This window comes from Balaenoptera physalus, assembly GCF_965194825.1.
Source record: "Balaenoptera physalus genome assembly, chromosome: 9".
In the NCBI taxonomy this organism is placed as follows: Eukaryota; Metazoa; Chordata; class Mammalia; order Artiodactyla; family Balaenopteridae; genus Balaenoptera; species Balaenoptera physalus.
This window is the reverse complement of record NC_138888.1, coordinates 30,447,585-30,463,973: the sequence shown is the minus strand read 5'-3', so window position 1 is coordinate 30,463,973 and position 16,389 is coordinate 30,447,585. Positions and strand designations below refer to the sequence as shown.

The following is a 16,389-nucleotide window of genomic DNA, read 5'->3' as shown; positions in this document are numbered from 1 at the left end:
AGGGTAGTGAGAAAGTCAAATAACCAGACTGGCAATAAAATAAAGCCTCATACATACCATGACAGGTGCAGTGTAGGTTAGGGCTCTGGAGCCAGACTAAATTTGAACTCTAGCTCTGCCACTTACTGGCTGTGTAATGTTGGCCAAGTAACGTAACATCTCTGTGTCTCAGTTTGGCTATCTGTAAATGAAAGTAATAGTGGCACCGCCTTTCCACACTACCCAGCCAGGGGTCCGTATGGCTTGCTCTGCATTCTCATTGCAACTTAAAGGGAAGCTCTCACAATGTCCGCAGCCCTTGATGTCCTGAAAATGAAGGAGGAGGATGTCCTCATTCCTTGCAGCAGGACCCACTTAGGTAGCACCAACCTTGACTTCCAAATGGAACAGTACATCTACAAAAGGAACAGTGATGGCATCTACATCATAAACCTGAAGAGGACCTGGGAGAAGCTTCTGTTGGCAGCTCGTGCCACTGTTGCCATTGAAAACCCAGCTGATGTCAGTGTCCTATCCTCCAGGAATACTGGCCAGCGAGCTGTGCTGAAGTTTGCTGCTGTCACTGGAGCCACTCCTATTGCTGGCCGCTTCACTCCCGGAACCTTCACTAACCGCATCCAGGCAGCCTTCCGGGAGCCAAGCCTTCCGCTGGTTACTGATCCCAGGGCTGCCCACCAGCCTCTCACGGAGGCCTCTTACGTTAACCTGCCTACCATTGCTCTGTGTAACACAGACTCTCCTCTGCATTATGTGGACGCTGCCATCCCATGCAACAGCAAGGGAGCTCACTCAGTGGGTCTGATGTGGTGGATGCTTGCCCGGGAAGTTCTGCACATGCGTGGGACCATCTCCCGTGAACACCCATGGGAGAGCATGCCTGATCTCAACTTCTACAGAGATCCTGAAGAGATTGAAAAGGAAGAGCAGGCGGCAGCTGAGAAGGCTGTGACCAAGGAGGAATTTCAGGGTGGATGGACCGCTCCAGCTCCTGAGTTCACTGCTACTCAGCCTGAAGTGGTGGACCTGTCCGAAGGTGTGCAGGTGCCCTCTGTGCCTATTCTGCAGTTCCCCACTGAAGACTGGAGTGCTCAGCCCGCCACTGAAGACTGGTCTGCAGCTCCCACTGCTCAGGCCACTGAATGGGTAGGAACAACCACTGAGGGGCCTTAAGCTGTTCTTCCACAAACTCTTAAAATGGAAATAGGTTGATGGAAAATAAACAGTTTCTAAAAAAAGAAAATAATAATAGCACCTAATTTATAGGATTATCTTGAAAGTTAACTGAAATGATGTAAGAAAAGTGTTTAGAACAATACCTGGCACAAAGGAAGTACTCAGTAAATATCGGCTAATATATTCCAGCCCAGAGGAAAGGTGGGATTCAATGAAACAGAGCATGGGCCAGCTGATTATTGTTAGTACAGACTAGCACATATGAGAGTTTGATAGCCGGAGTCCACTTTGGCTGGTCATGGCATCTGTCCTGATTGGTCAGTATGTCCATTTTGATTGGTGGGGAATGAATTGTGCTGTATGGGTTGTTTATTATTATTTATATCATCCCAGAGTCTAAATCATTGGTCCTGAAACATTAATATACACTAGAATAAGTGGAATGTGGTTTCTTGGACCCCAGCCCAGAGAGTTTGATTCAGTTAACATGGAGTGGAGCCAGAAATATTTTACACAAGCACTGCAGGTCTGCTGTCTGAGAAACTCTGATTTGGAGGGTCAGGGAAGGTCATCTAGAAGAAGTAACATTTAAACCAAGATCTGAAATTCTAGTTCCTGTAGGCAAGGAGGTGGAGAGAGCAGAATGGAGTAGGAGATTATTCTTCTCAGAGGGAACATCGTGGGCAAAGGCACAGAAGTTAAGGGAAAGAAGTTCAGAATGGCTGCAGTATTGAGTACAAGGGTGGAAGCAACGGGAAAGGCTCTGGTCATAAAGACGTTGTAAGCCATGGATTTTTATTTTATCTTTGGGACAACGAATAGGAAATCACTTCACATAGTTTAAGGAAGGGTGACAGGATTGTATTCACACACCGGAAGAGCTCTGGTTTTGTGCAAAGGGGGAAGTCCAGCAAGTCAGAGGCAGGAGGCCAGCCAGTGGGTTCTCTAGTGAAAACTGTTACCTTGACAGGTGGCCTGTCTTCTGTCCTCACTCTTGCACTTGGCACTCTCCCTGACTCTTTCCTCTCTCCTTGACCCCCTGGACCTCTCGACTCGCTTAGCCACTCAGGTCTTATTGGCTTTCTTCACATCAGGTGTGACCTCCTTGCTCCTGTCTCTGGCAAGAAAGATGCTCTGGTCTCAGTGCCTGGTCACATGGGTGCCTGAAGAAGAAGAGAAAGAGGAGGGAGAGGGTGGAGGTGACTCTAGTGTAAGATGTGAGAGGGCAAGTCATGTCCATTTCTTTGTGGCTACAGAAGTGGCAACGTGTAGCAATAGCGTCTAGGGGCGTAGTATATAGTAGGTGCTCAGCAAATACTTGCTGAAAGAAGGAGAGCTGTGTCTGCAACAGTGGACCCATCCATAAATACCCGAGGGTAATTCTAACTGCTACAACCTTGTCATTGTCAGTTAGGAGTCATTTTAATTAATCCGTTTGATCATACTTTCTTCTCTTTTTTTCTTCTTATTCTTTGCATATTTCCTAACAGGGAAAGGCGGTTGGACATCATTTTTTCATTAGTTAGTCAACCTCAAAATGTTGTTATTTTAACGGTGCATGTTATCCTGCTGTTGTATCTTTGGCTTTTTGGAATTACTTTGCCAAAGCAGAGAAAGTACAAATCCTAGAAACCTGTTACTCTCTAAACTCGCTTCATAAACCAATCCAGAGTCATTTTCCACAATGGGATTGAGAAAGAAAGAACAGTCAGTTAAGAAGCGTAGCACTTCCTAGCTTACCCTTCAGAACCCATCCTTCAGCTAGCACTTTGGTGCAGGATCCCAGGAGGGTAAGAGATAGAGAATGGGGGTTAAATAAACTTCTAAAATGCTATAATTTTCCATGGGCCATGCTTTAAAACCCTGGGATTAGTCCCTGGAAAATCATTTATTCAATTATTAAGACAAAGTTATGGATAATGCTTTTTCCTCCACCTGACTGGATATTTGCTAAAGCTGAGTTGTACCCATTGACAATAGGGATTAGGAAACTTTTGCTATTAAGTGCCAACTGTGTGTTTAATTGTTACTGCAAGAAAAATAGAATTTACTGGTAAAGTGTGCAGAATTTGAAACAAAGTACCCTTTTTACTTTTGTAGGAATGTGGATGCTAACCAAATGTGTCCGCATGGTTTCAATTAAGCGGAGGAATGTTAAATGTAAAGCTAAATTGATGAAAATAACCAAACTTTCTGACAAACCAATAAATTGGAGTCTAGAACTCATTGCCCATACTGTATGGCAGCCAGAGAAACATTGCTAGATCATCAATTTTTACTTAATTTTTTGAGTTAGTTTATACTTGAAAAGAAAAAAGGAGTGCTAGGCAAGTAATTTAAATTCTTCCCAGCTATAAACAGAATATGCACATTGGATGTGGACTTGATTCTTCACTGTATGCAATTGAACTGATTGTTTATTCTTTTAGCAATTTCCTCAGAGAAATTTTCGGAAACCTAAGACAAAGTTTTCAGGGAACTTTCATGTCAACATTTTGGCAAATGATCTGGCAAAACGCTAGTCACTGGACTATTCTTCTAAACTCCTCCGACTGCTCCATAGCAATCCTTAGTCTTTTAAAATAATGTTTTAATTTTCTTTCCCTCAAATTTTTTTACTCCTTCAAGTTGCTGTCATGGTGAGATGACAATGTTCTCAAAAAATTATGAGTTTGGAGAAAATTCTAAATTTCTTGCTGAAGACAGGATAAAATTACACAGTCAGAATCTAACTCTGTGCACATTTCTGCATATGTCAGAAATTTCTCGTATAGAAATTTACCTCTCAATAGGTCTTTTTATTTTGTGGGAAATGGCAGGAAAGAAACTGTTTAAACAAAAAAAAAAGTGGAAGCTAGGGTCATCTTCCTTACCGTTGTGATCTTCGTGGGATGTGAAATGGGCACTCCTCGCTGAATCACGGCCCGGGAACCCTGTCCCCATCGCCCTACAGGTTCAGAGGCTTCCTGAGATCCTCTTGCTTAGAAATTAGAACTGCTGCCAAATGTAGGGCGGAGTCTCTTGGTTTTCATGGCCCTGGCTCAGGTTCAGAGATTGCCAGATGGACCCTGTGTTCTAATTTGGTGCATTCCCAGCCAAGGGCCTATTCACAACCTATTTTATGCTGTAATTTTAATTAGATGATCATTCAGCACATGTTTTTGGTGACCACTCAGTGTTATTTTTGCCAAATTATTTTTTGGGCACTGTCATGAAATGGCTTCTTTAAATGCTTTCAGATCAAGTTTTCAAACCTTTTTTCAAACTCACCCAAAATTTTAAATCAGACATAATTAAATATATTACATATTTACATTACACTCTATTTCAAATTTTCACTACCTATTTAAATGGCATCCAGAGGGGGAAAATAAAGTAATCTTGTTTGAGAGTAGATAACACAGTTTTCCCTAAATTTACCTTTGGATCTAGTTGTTTCTAATGGTTCTGACTTTACTCAATTAATACTGCTGCTACCACCCCATTAACTGCTATATTTAATATGTATTAAGATGCTCTATTGATAATAAAGTATTTGAGCATTTTATGTAATGATAACCATCCAAAAGTTGTATCATCTGCACATTTGACTAGCTTAAATCTCTAAGGTATTCATTCACATCACAGATAAAAATGCTGAACATTTGAGTTCTGTGATGAGCCACTGAACATCTCCCTCCAAGTTCAGCTGATCTGAAAATACTTATCGTGCATTCTTTGCTCAGCCTTGGGATGCAAAGATAAAGAATATTACATGGTCTCTGCCCTATTTAGAGTTCAATAGGGATGATAGTAATGCACTGATTGATAAATATATTCCAGCCAGCTATGAATCCATTTAATGTTGTATTCCTTAGGTCACATTCCTGATTCTTTCAGTTTATTAAGTGCCTTCTATATATCAGGCAATATGATAGGTCTTGGGAAAAAATAAAACATGGTCTGTGATCATTATTTCATCTACAAATTTATCCTGAGAAACTGTATCAAGGGTTTTGCTATAATCAATATCCACTATGCCAGTTGATTTAGGATAGTTTCCACCATGTGGCTTTACTAAATTCGTACAGCCGTAGCTTGTAGAGAGCAAGCCTAACTCTCAAGTTTAGGATGGTACCTGAAGCTTTCTGATACTCTGTCTCCTTAGACATCCCTTTGACTTTATCAACCTCTTTTGTAGGTTTTATATTTTCTTATTACTTTATTTTTAGAAAACTCCAGCATATATTTGTATTTCTTTTTTTATATATAAATTTATTTATTTATTTTATGTATTTACTTTTGGCTGTGTTGGGTTTGTTGCTGCACATGGGCTTTCTCTAGTTGCGGCGAGTGGGTCTATTCTTCATTGTGGTGCGTGGGCTTCTTATTGTGGTGGCTTCTCTTGTTGCACAGCACGGGCTCTAGGCACACAGGCTTCAGTAGTCGTGGAACGCAGGCTCAGCAGTTGTGGCTTGAGGGCTCTAGAGCACAGGCTCAGCAGTTGTGGCGCATGGGCTTAGTTGCTCCGAGGCATGTGGGATCTTCCTGGACCAGGGCTCAAACCCGTGTCCCCTGCATTGGCAGGCAGATCCTTAACCACTGCACCACCAGGGAAGTCCTGTATATTTGTATTTCTCATTCATCCTTTCTTCTCTCATCTTTCAAAACTCCCTGCTCTCCAGTTCTATCCAGGACTTCTCAATTTTCACACTAGTGTTCAACCTTAAGTCAATTTATCACCCATTCCAACATCAGTGCTTTCAAGAGATATGTAAGGACATCTAATAAATGTGTTGGCCATGATATTTATCAGTTGTTGTACATTATCACTCTCATTATACATTTGCTTTAAATATATCTGAGATCACTTTTGTCTCTAGCCAAAAGAAGTTGTCATGTGTAATATGAGGTAAGAAACGTTACTCTTTACACCACAAAATCAAGGCCTGATAAATGCAAGGTTATTATGAGGATGGTGGGGCAGTGTATTTCAAAGAGGGGTTTTCAAGAAGGTCTTAATGTAACATTCTGCACTAAAGAAATACCATTAAGCCCACTTCATCCAATTTGCCCTTCAAGGCCCATTCAGAGTACTTATGAACCTTCCTATCACAGCATAAAAGTTAATACAGTTTAGAAGGTTTTCCACTTGAGGGATGGTCAACCGTTTTATAATCCTTTAATTACAATTCTGTGCTGTCATTTTGGTACAGAAGTGATAACATTCGGATCCAACAATCATTATTATTGAGGGCCTATTGAGTATAGGCGCTCTGATAGGCACTTTCATAATAAATTGTTATTCTCTATTTCAACAAGTATATTATCTTGAGAACTTACTATGTGTCAAGTTTGTGTACTATATGGAAGATTTGATATTTGGTCTAAAATCTTGGGAGAATCCTATTGAATGTAAGATATGAAGTTAAAGCCTTTCAGAAAGTTCTTTGTGTTTATTTTACCAAAATAATTTTGTGAAAGTTTCCCATATTCCAGAATCTTAGATACAGAACAACAACAAAACAAAATGAGAAACTTTTATTATAGGAATATTGTTAATATTTTTATTTGATTTTCTCAACAGAATACAGAATAAAGCAAAGATCATGTATGAGAGGAAATATATACATTTTTCCCTTTTACATTTTTTCTTTTATTTTTGTCTTTTTTCTGCTTGAAAGTCACAATAATGTACAATGAATATAAATTTACAACATATTTAATAATTTTGTATTTTATATGAATTTTAATGTCAATATTCAAATTCAAGCAATGGTTTGGATGAATCCAATTTATATATGAATGACTCAATTTTGGTCACCAGGAAACTTGTGTAACTTACTTTTTGGTGGATTCCCTTATATTCGCCTTTCAAAAGTGCTGACTTGTCAGTGTTGGTTAAATTCTAAAAAGAGATCAGCATGGAACTCAGAATAGGCTCCGAACTCAGATAGAAAACCTTGTTCCTAGTTCTAATTTAGGCTGTAACATTAGCTGTATTCTTTTGCTTCTCCATATTTAGCATTGGTAAATTTCTATTGAATAACAATCTATAGGGATTCACTAAAAATAATTTTAATTTTAAGAAGTTTAAAATAATAATGGTAATAAAAAACAACAACAGCAACATCATTAATATTAGCTAATATTTATAAGGCTAATTGTTTTAAATATACCCTCTTTTTATCCTTATAACACTTTATGATTGTAGGTTATCAATATTATCTCCATTTTACAGCTGAAGAAACTGAGGTTTCAAGAGGTTAAATATCTGCCATGTTCTTAATGCATATTTTATTGAGCCTCCTTTGGATTTTTTCTCTCCATTTTATTTGTCTTGTCTGAATACTACAGTGATAATAGGTATACCTAAAAATCTAAAACTGGTTCTCATCACCATTTTTTGAAAGGTTTTGTGTAAATATGTGTGTGTGTTTGTATTCATACAAATGCTTACCTAAATAGTGTAGAAAATCTGATGTAACATATAAAAATACTAAAGAAATGCTAAATTTGAAATTTGAGACTAAAAATAATATTGTTCAATTGTTAGTAGCATCGAAGAAACATTTGAAAATAATATTATAGAAGGTTAAACAAATGGAAGAGGGGTTATAATCTCAGGCAGTTTTTGAGATTTAGCGAGAAACCAGTAGGGTCCTTGGGACAACCTTTAAAAAAGGCTTTTGCACAGGATGACCTCTTTTTTTTTCCTTCGGGCTGTAACAAAGGGCATTTTGTTAATAGAGCAATTTATGTCAAATCCTTTTTTGAGCTCAGGAAGACCAGATTTTTGCTCCCAGGTTGTATTTCTCTCATCCTTCTAAGGCCAAGGTTTGAAGAAAATCTCTAAGAGCAAGATTCAATAAATACATGGGCTTGCTAGAAATATTTAGTCACTTGGTCTTGTGACTGCGGCAAATCATTCACTTGAGCAGAACCCAAAGGGCTTGTATTTCCCGTTATGGGAAATACAATCTGGGTAAGATGGAGAAGGTTCTTTAAGGGGAGAGGTTTGTGGGTCACTTCAAAGTTACGCATGCTTACCTAGGGTTCTCTCCTTGAGGAAACTCTGTTAGCGTCAGCATCCATGTTTCTGTTTTCAGTTTAGAATGCTCATTTCTCCTCCCCACTCAGTCCTCCCTTCATTTTTTTTTTTTTCTGATAGTTTTGCAGACTCAAAATGCCTCTCTCGGGACACAGTGCAGAGGTCTGGGATGTGATGCTGAACCACCAGCGGTGATTTAGAACAATCAAGACCCCCTGGATGTATTTTTATACTTTACCAGCAGTTTGATAACTAAGGACTATAAACTTTGAACGGTGATTCCAAGTCCCCGTAGACTGTCAGGCTTACAATTCACCTTCCACACTGTTTTATAGAGAATGACACTAGCTCCTGCCTTTTTAAAAAAAGTAACTTCTGGTTCATTAGAAATATTGAACCATGATATGTTATAAATGTTGAAAAACTATGATGGTTGACAGTATTCTTATGTGTAAATTCCTTTTTAGGATGGCCTTTCCTTATTTGTTACTTACAGTAGCAAATAATCAGCCCAAATAAGTTATTTGAATGTACATATCCATCACATAAAACCAATTATAAAACTAATCATAGCTCTCTCCCTGTGGCCACGGAGGCGCGGGTGCACTCAAGATTCAGCTCCACCTATAACCCACCGCCATGGCCGAGGAAGGCATTGCTGCTGGAGGTGTAATGGACATTAATACTGCTCTGGAAGAGGTGCTGAGGCCCGCTTTCATCCACGATGGCCTAGCACATGGAATTCGTGAAACTGCCAAAGCCTTAGGCAAGCGCCAAGCCCATCTCTGTGTGCTTCCAACTGTGATGAGCCTGTGTAGGTCAAGTTGGCAGAGGCCCTTTGTGCTGAGCACCAGATCAACCTGATTAAGGTTGGTGACAAGAAACTAGGGGAATGGGCAGGCCTCTGTAAAACTGACAGGGAAAACCCTGTAAAGTGGTGGGCTGCAGCTGTGTGGTGGTCAAGGACTATGGCAAAGAGGCTCAGGCCAAGGATGTCATCGAGGAGTACATCAAACGCAAGAACTGATCAAGTAAAAAAACTGGGCTCTTGTTCCTCAAGAAACAAACAAACAATCACACATAAAAACTCGTCATATCCTTTTGGTATAGAGTGAGAATATCTTTTCTCATGCAAAAAAAAAAAAAAGTTCTATTTTGATTTTTAAAATTGAACAAACATTCACTGAGAATTGGCTAAATGCCTTGTACTCTGCTAAGTGCTGGAGAGTAAACAACAGCAGCTCCTGTAGTCAAGAAGTTTCCAGGCTAGAATATTTCATTTCCACAAAAGTAGTGCTGTGCTATTAAGATTACATTAAATATTATAACCAAAAAAAGACAGTGATTTTCAAGATACGTTCTTAGTGGAACTACTGTTTAAACTGCAGTGTATTAATAGGCAATACTGCAAGGAAGTGTTCTGCTGTCAAGTAAGTTTGGAAAATACTGATTCGGCAAATTTAAATCGGATTCTTTTTGTGCCCCTCCTCCAGGAGGTGGGGTGGTGATCAGCATCCCCAGTTTACCTGAGCTCAGAATTCTTTTTCTTAAACACCTCCAGGAGCAGGGTCTTGTGGAAAACAATTTTTAACAATGAAATATTCATTTTTAATAATTTTAAAACTTTTGTTAAAGGACATTTGCTGAACTAGAAAGTTCCAAGTGACAGTTCTCAGGGGACTGAAAGATCTGCTGCGTGACAGTTTACTTTCATGGTTGGAGAGCGCCCTGAGCCTGTCAACTTTTTACCTGACATGCTACTCCTCAGAAAATCCCAGCTCCTGCCTTGCCTTGTTTCCTCAGTCATCCCATAGTCCTCCGATGATAAGAGATGAGAAAAATAGAAAGGGAGTAACCAGGAACGTCACAGAGAGGTGGCAGGTGCACTGACACGAGGGCAAATTCCTTGGCTTGATTTGGAGAGCAGCTGGGTCAGGCATCACCCTATGAATCTCCTGGGGTAACTCAGCTTCATGACACTTTCATAAACCTGAGTATTTATTTTACCAAGTGAGATGTTTCTCTAAGGCTTTGTTTATATACAGGGATAGTGGAGGCAGCTGTGAGGGACGTGGCCAAGACATTCCAGGCACCAGCCCTGGCCCCTTGGATTTTCCTTGAACACAGACGCCTGTTTTAGGGGAGATTTCTAGTGGTGCTTTATACCTTTCAAAGTGCTTTCACATAGTTCATTGCATATGATCCTTTTATCAACCCCCTGAATTAGCATGGTGGAAATCCTTTCCACTTTAGAGATGAGCAATTTAGGTTTAGAGATGAAAGCACTTGCCTAGAGTTAGTTACATGCTAAGGAAATAACCAAATCAGCATTAGGACACAGGTGCAGTGCTTCCCAAGAACCACCTTGAGATTTAGTAGGTCGATGATGTGGCCAGAGGTTCTGCCTTCCTAACAGTCTCCTAGGTGATTCTGATATGGCTGCTTCCTGCTAGACCATACTTTGAATAGCAAGGTCGAAACTTTTCGTCCTTCACAGCTCCCTTCCAGAGGTGCAGGTCCCGTCTGTATTCTTTTGTCTCTGTTTTTTCTTTTTCCTTTTGCCCTACCCATGTACGTGGGGATTTTCTTGCCTTTTGGGAAGTCTGAGGTCTTCTAACAACGTTCAGTAGGTGTTCTGTAGGAGTTGTTCCACGTGTAGATGTATTTTTCATGTATTTGTGGGGAGGAAGGTGATCTCCACGTCTTACTCCTCTGCCATCTTGAAGGTCTCTTGGAAAGAATAGATTTTTAACTGTAGTTCTCTTGTGGATACATTTTTTTCTAGGTAGGTGAAGTGTCTCGGAATTTTATCTTGATTTAGTAGATGTGTAAGGGGTACCATGGTACAGATAACAGTGTGAGGTAATGGTTTACATCTGGCTTCTGGAATCACACAGGCTTGATTTGAATTCCAGAACTTCTATCTATGTGACCTGGGCAGTTTATCTAACTTCTTCTATACAACGAGAGTAAATGATAGTACTTATGTCTTCACATTAGATGTTCAATAAATGTTAGAACAACATTTTCTGTTTTACAGAGAATAATTGATGTATGCATGTTATTGTCAAAATATAATATGTTGAATTTCACTTGAATATCAATTTCATAAAATTGTACATGAGGATAAGGTGTTGAGTGAATAGATAAATGATTAATTGACAATTATATACCTTTGAGAGCTACAGTGTATGATCCTGGAGTCTTTGCTTTCTAAAGCTGTAAGATTTATTTTCTAATTAAAATAATTTAAGATTATTATGCATATTTACAAGGCCCCAAATAGAATTCTTGAGTTTTCAACATAAATGTTTATTATTTTTTTAAATTTGGAAAGTTCTTGTTAAAAAATTCAAAACAAAAATAATCTGTGACCTTTGTAATTATCAAGTTTGTTTTCAGTAAGGTATGATATCAAAAGAGGTAACTCATTGTCATACTAAATATATATAAAGCCTTTTAAAATAATTCCAAAACTTTTTTGGGGGTCAGAAATCTAGAGAGAGTTTGAATGTACACCATATATAGCACAGAAGTGGGGGCAGGTTCTAGGGGGAAACCATGTCCTTTTTAACTCACAACATGCCTCTTAACATTCATGCATACATTACTACTTCATGCAACCATAGTGTAAACGTGAAAATATTTATTATTGAATACATTTCAAAAAATAGTGACGAAAAGTTGAGCAAGATAGTATACTTATTCTTGATAAATTCAATTTATATTGTGTGAGAAAATAGGCAGTCTTCTTGGCAAATAAACTTCTGAATTTCAGTAAGAGCAGTGTAGGAATAATTATAAAAATCATGTAATATATTGAGAGATTATAATCATAAAAGCATATATACGGATGTGGATGAACTTTCCACTCTTCTAAGACCACCTTCTTCACTATATTGCCCTCTTTTTTTGTAAGAACAAACTTCATCAATTCTTTGCTTTCTAATGAGTCATTCCTATCAACAGACAAACATGTTCTTTCTTCAATCTTAACCTGTTACGAAGAAAATCTTCCTCAGTCCCACTTTCTCTTTCAGGTTTTGCCCATTTTCTCTGCTTATAGAATAATTTCTCAAAAGAGTTGACTTGTTGCCTTTGATTCCTCTTTCCCCATGCCTCTTGAATCCACACTAATCAGCCTTTCACTCTTACCGTTTTACTCCACCAAAACAGTTCTGTTTAGGTCCCCAATGACCTCTACATTGTTGAATCCAATAGTAAATTCTCAGTCTTTATGTCATTCAGCCTCGCAGTAGCATTTGATGCACGTGATCACTCCTGTGAAAAATGCTTTCTCCATGCCCCACACTGAACTCTTGATCTTTCAAGCATGCTCCTCCCATAGTAAATGGCAACTCCATCTTTCCTATTAGTTGGACCAAAATCCTTGGTCTCATCCTTGACTTCTTTCTTTCTCTTAAACCCCAAATCTGATCTGTTGTCAAATCCTGTTGGCTCTATGATCAAAGTATATCCAGAAATCTGGCCACTTCTACTCTTGATGGAAGATACCATCATCTCCCACCTGGATTATTACAAATCTCCCAAATTGTCTCCCTCTTTCCACCCTGTCCTTTCCTATGGTCCATTCTCCATACAACAGCCAGGGATACTTTCAAGAAGTTAAGACATATAATATCATTTCTTTGTTCAAAATTCTCCAATGACTTCCCACATCACTCAGAGTAAAAGCTGATCTCCTCATGATGCCTATGAGTCCTGTATCATCTGGTGCCTGCTACTTCTCTAATCCTGACACCCTGATAGCTTTGATACACACATGTCGGGGATATTGAACTTGTGTCCTTTGCTTGGATCTCCTTGTGGCTCACTCTCTCAATTTCTTTAATAGTTTGTTCAAATTTCACCTTTTCAATGAAGCTTTCCTTGACCTGCTTATTTAAAATTGTAAGTCCTAGCCCTTTATACTCCCAGCCCTCTTCCATGCTTTATTTTTCTTTACTGCACTTGCTGCCATATAACAAAATATATATTTTATGTAAATGCCATCAGAGTAGGGATTTTTTTCCATTGCTGTATCCCAGCACCTAGAACTTGTTCTGGCACATTATATGTATAATTTGATCCATTCATATATATGAATGGATCAAATTAAAAATAAATTCAACCTAATTTGGTTTAATAAAATTACTTGCATTTATCTTATATTGAACATCTGGAATTTTGTTCATATTGACTGTAGAGTATTTTAGATTCCAATCCAGTGATAACCCAATGATAAATTTCAAAGGTTGTTTAAGTAATTTAGGAAATATTGGTTTCAATGAGAACATTACTTTATGGGAAGTAATCTACATTTGTAGTAAATGCATCAAGGAACTAGTATATGTGAGACGGTCCTGGCATGGATTATCAGTGATTATCAGCTTCTCAACAGTGTTCGCCTGGCTGTAAATATGGTTCTCTCTCCATAGTCAATGATTTAATGAGAACATGTAGTCAAATGGAAAAAGCCTGAGATTTTAAGAAGCCTAAGCTACCCCTCATCTGTTGTGTGACCCTGGGTGAATTATTTAACCTCATTGGGTCTAAAAAAATGGTAACAACTGCAGGTTAATTGTGATGATTAAATGAAGTCTAAAAAATTCTTTGAGAGCAGGGACTTTGCTTTGTTCACTGTTATATTCTCAGTAAGTATGACATGTGAACAGTGTGTATCCAGTATTTATTCAATAAAATAAATACTTGTTGAATGAATGAATAATGTGTGTAAAATACATAGACCAGTCCATGGCACAGTGTAGGCACTCAATAAATGATATCTATAGGATAGCTATTAACAAATTAACTACATATCTTTAGTTATACAGAACACTTGGAGATTTAAGGGCATATAGTAGATTCTAGATGACTTCAATTGTTTGTTTTTTATTGGATAGAACTGAAGATGTTTTATTGAGTTTATAGATCAGAATTTTAAATGTAGAGTTAGAAAATATTTTTATTTGCTTTTCCCTTGATGACAAGAACCATTCAACACTGAAACTATAGCTGTGGTTAAAATAGAAGCTGCAGTACATTTTTGTTAACAGTAATGTCAAAATACAATTTCCTTTGGTTTTTCTATGAATTTGATGGTAGAACTACAAATTAATGGTCCTGATGCTTTTAACTGAGTTGATAACCCACGGTGTCCTCACATAGTGCTACCACAGCAGAATCCAGATGTAGCAGTTATCCAGTTACAACACCTTGTAGACAGATCTTTGCTGATGTGTTCAATGGTTACCAGCACAGCGTTGGCCATATTTACCTCTAGACACAGAAGAGTTAACAGCAGAGGAACTGGAATTGAAATATCTGAACTCTAGTCACAGGGCTACAGTAAGTAAACATATGATGTTAAATTATTTGACTCAGTTCCTGATCTGTTAAATGTGGATAGAAAGTACAAGCTTTATCCATATTTTAATGTAATTTAGAAAGGACAAGTACTTATTTACCCAGGGATGCTTTGGTTTCAAGCAACAAAATATCATCTAAAGTTTGTTTAAATAAAGGGAGAGTTTTAATAAGATAACAGACATATCTCGTGAAACCAAAGATGAGATGTGTCACTAAGGTGTGAATGAGGTTTTAGAACAGAGAACTAGAAAGCCCTCAGAAACCATAGCTCCTTAATCAACTGCCTCTTCTCTGCACCACTTGTGTTCTTTATGTTGCTTTGTGTTTCTAATTCATTTTCTTGGTTTTCCCCATAGATTGGCTCTATTGTTTGGCTTTTTATCACACCAAGTCTTCAGTTGGTAGTCTTAGCCACTAATCTAGCAACTTGACAGGTAGAGTGCCCTCAGAAAATCAGTTCAATCTCTCTGTGTTTTAACAGCAAATTCCCAGAAAAGAGAATCTCAGAGACCTTGCTTGGATTAGGTGTCCCCTCTGGTCCAATCAGCCATGGCTCAGGTTTGCGTTACATTTCTTGCTGCTCATTCAGTGGGTTCTGAGGGAACTATGGGTAGACTGTTTAAAAGAGTGTCAATGTGCAAACAAAATGATTAGCTTTTCCAGTTCATGTCTAAACTTTATTGGAGATTAAAATTAAATATATGAAAAATTTAAATTGATCATCTGTGTGTTTTTCCCAGTATACTGATACTTGATGTAAAACATTTCTATTGTCAAGAAAATTGACTTGATTATCTATGACCTGAAAAGGTTAATTTACTCAAGAGAGTGTCTAATTTACAAGTATGGAGTGATACAGTGGCGGGGGCGGGGGCAGTGTTCAGAGTCCTTCATTTGAGGTTTTAACACCACAATTTCCTTCTCCCAACACCTCAGTGACACCCACTCACTTAACTTTCAACTCCTTTTATCTGATATTAAAGAGAACATGAAACAGAACAAACTAGCAAACAAAAAACTCTGGGAAATATTTAGATCCTTATTAAAACACAGGAAGAAAGAGCTTGCTGGAAAAGTTTTCAAAAAGTTATATCTCTGGGGTATATGATCTATCTCAAATAATTTGTTTTTATTTCATTTTATGTAAACATATATATACACACTCACAGTACCAAATTAATATTGACTGGACTCCAGTGTGTTTTTGGTTACCTGAGTACTCTGGAAAGTCTCTTTTCAAAGATTTCTAAATGAACTTTACTCATATCTCACCACATATGTGGCTATAGAGAAAAGTTTGGGGCATATGGAATAGTATAAAAAATAGAAAAAAGCCAGAGATAATCACACTACTTATAGGCACCAATTGTTCATATTTTATCATACTTCAGTATTTTTTTCAATATTTTTTATGAATTTTTTTCAGACTGCTTATGTGCCTTGGTACCCTGTTTTTTCCACTTACTATTTTATTATATGATGCTTCTGTGTCATTAAATGCTTCATAAACATCTTTAATAGTGTCATAGTGTTCTGCCAAACGGATGTGCCCTGTAGTAAAAAGTTTTGTTTACCTTTACCCTAACAGTGGACATTGAGGTTGTTTTCTATTTTACTTTATTAGAACTGCCATATGTGACAATTTTTTATCATACTATTTCCCAATCTTTGTTATTACCATAAGGAAAATTGCCAGAAAAGAATTGCTTGATCAAAGTTTATACACTTTTTTCATGCTTCTGAAACCATTTCCGAATTTCTTTCCAGACTCTCTGTTCCATTTTACAAATTCATCAACAATGAAAATATGTCTTTCC

At 38.0% G+C, this 16,389-nt stretch overlaps 2 pseudogenes across 2 annotated transcripts; both read left to right on the top strand.

Annotated features, from left to right (window-relative positions):
* The first annotated feature begins 255 nt into the window (after nucleotides 1-255).
* Nucleotides 256-4,303, top strand: LOC309666845 (small ribosomal subunit protein uS2 pseudogene; annotated as a pseudogene). Its single transcript has one exon. The product of its transcript is annotated as a small ribosomal subunit protein uS2 pseudogene (transcript).
* A 4,020-nt stretch (nucleotides 4,304-8,323) lies between these two features.
* LOC309666894 (small ribosomal subunit protein eS12 pseudogene) lies at nucleotides 8,324-13,916 on the top strand (annotated as a pseudogene). Its single transcript has one exon. The product of its transcript is annotated as a small ribosomal subunit protein eS12 pseudogene (transcript).
* Nucleotides 13,917-16,389: the final 2,473 nt, after the last annotated feature.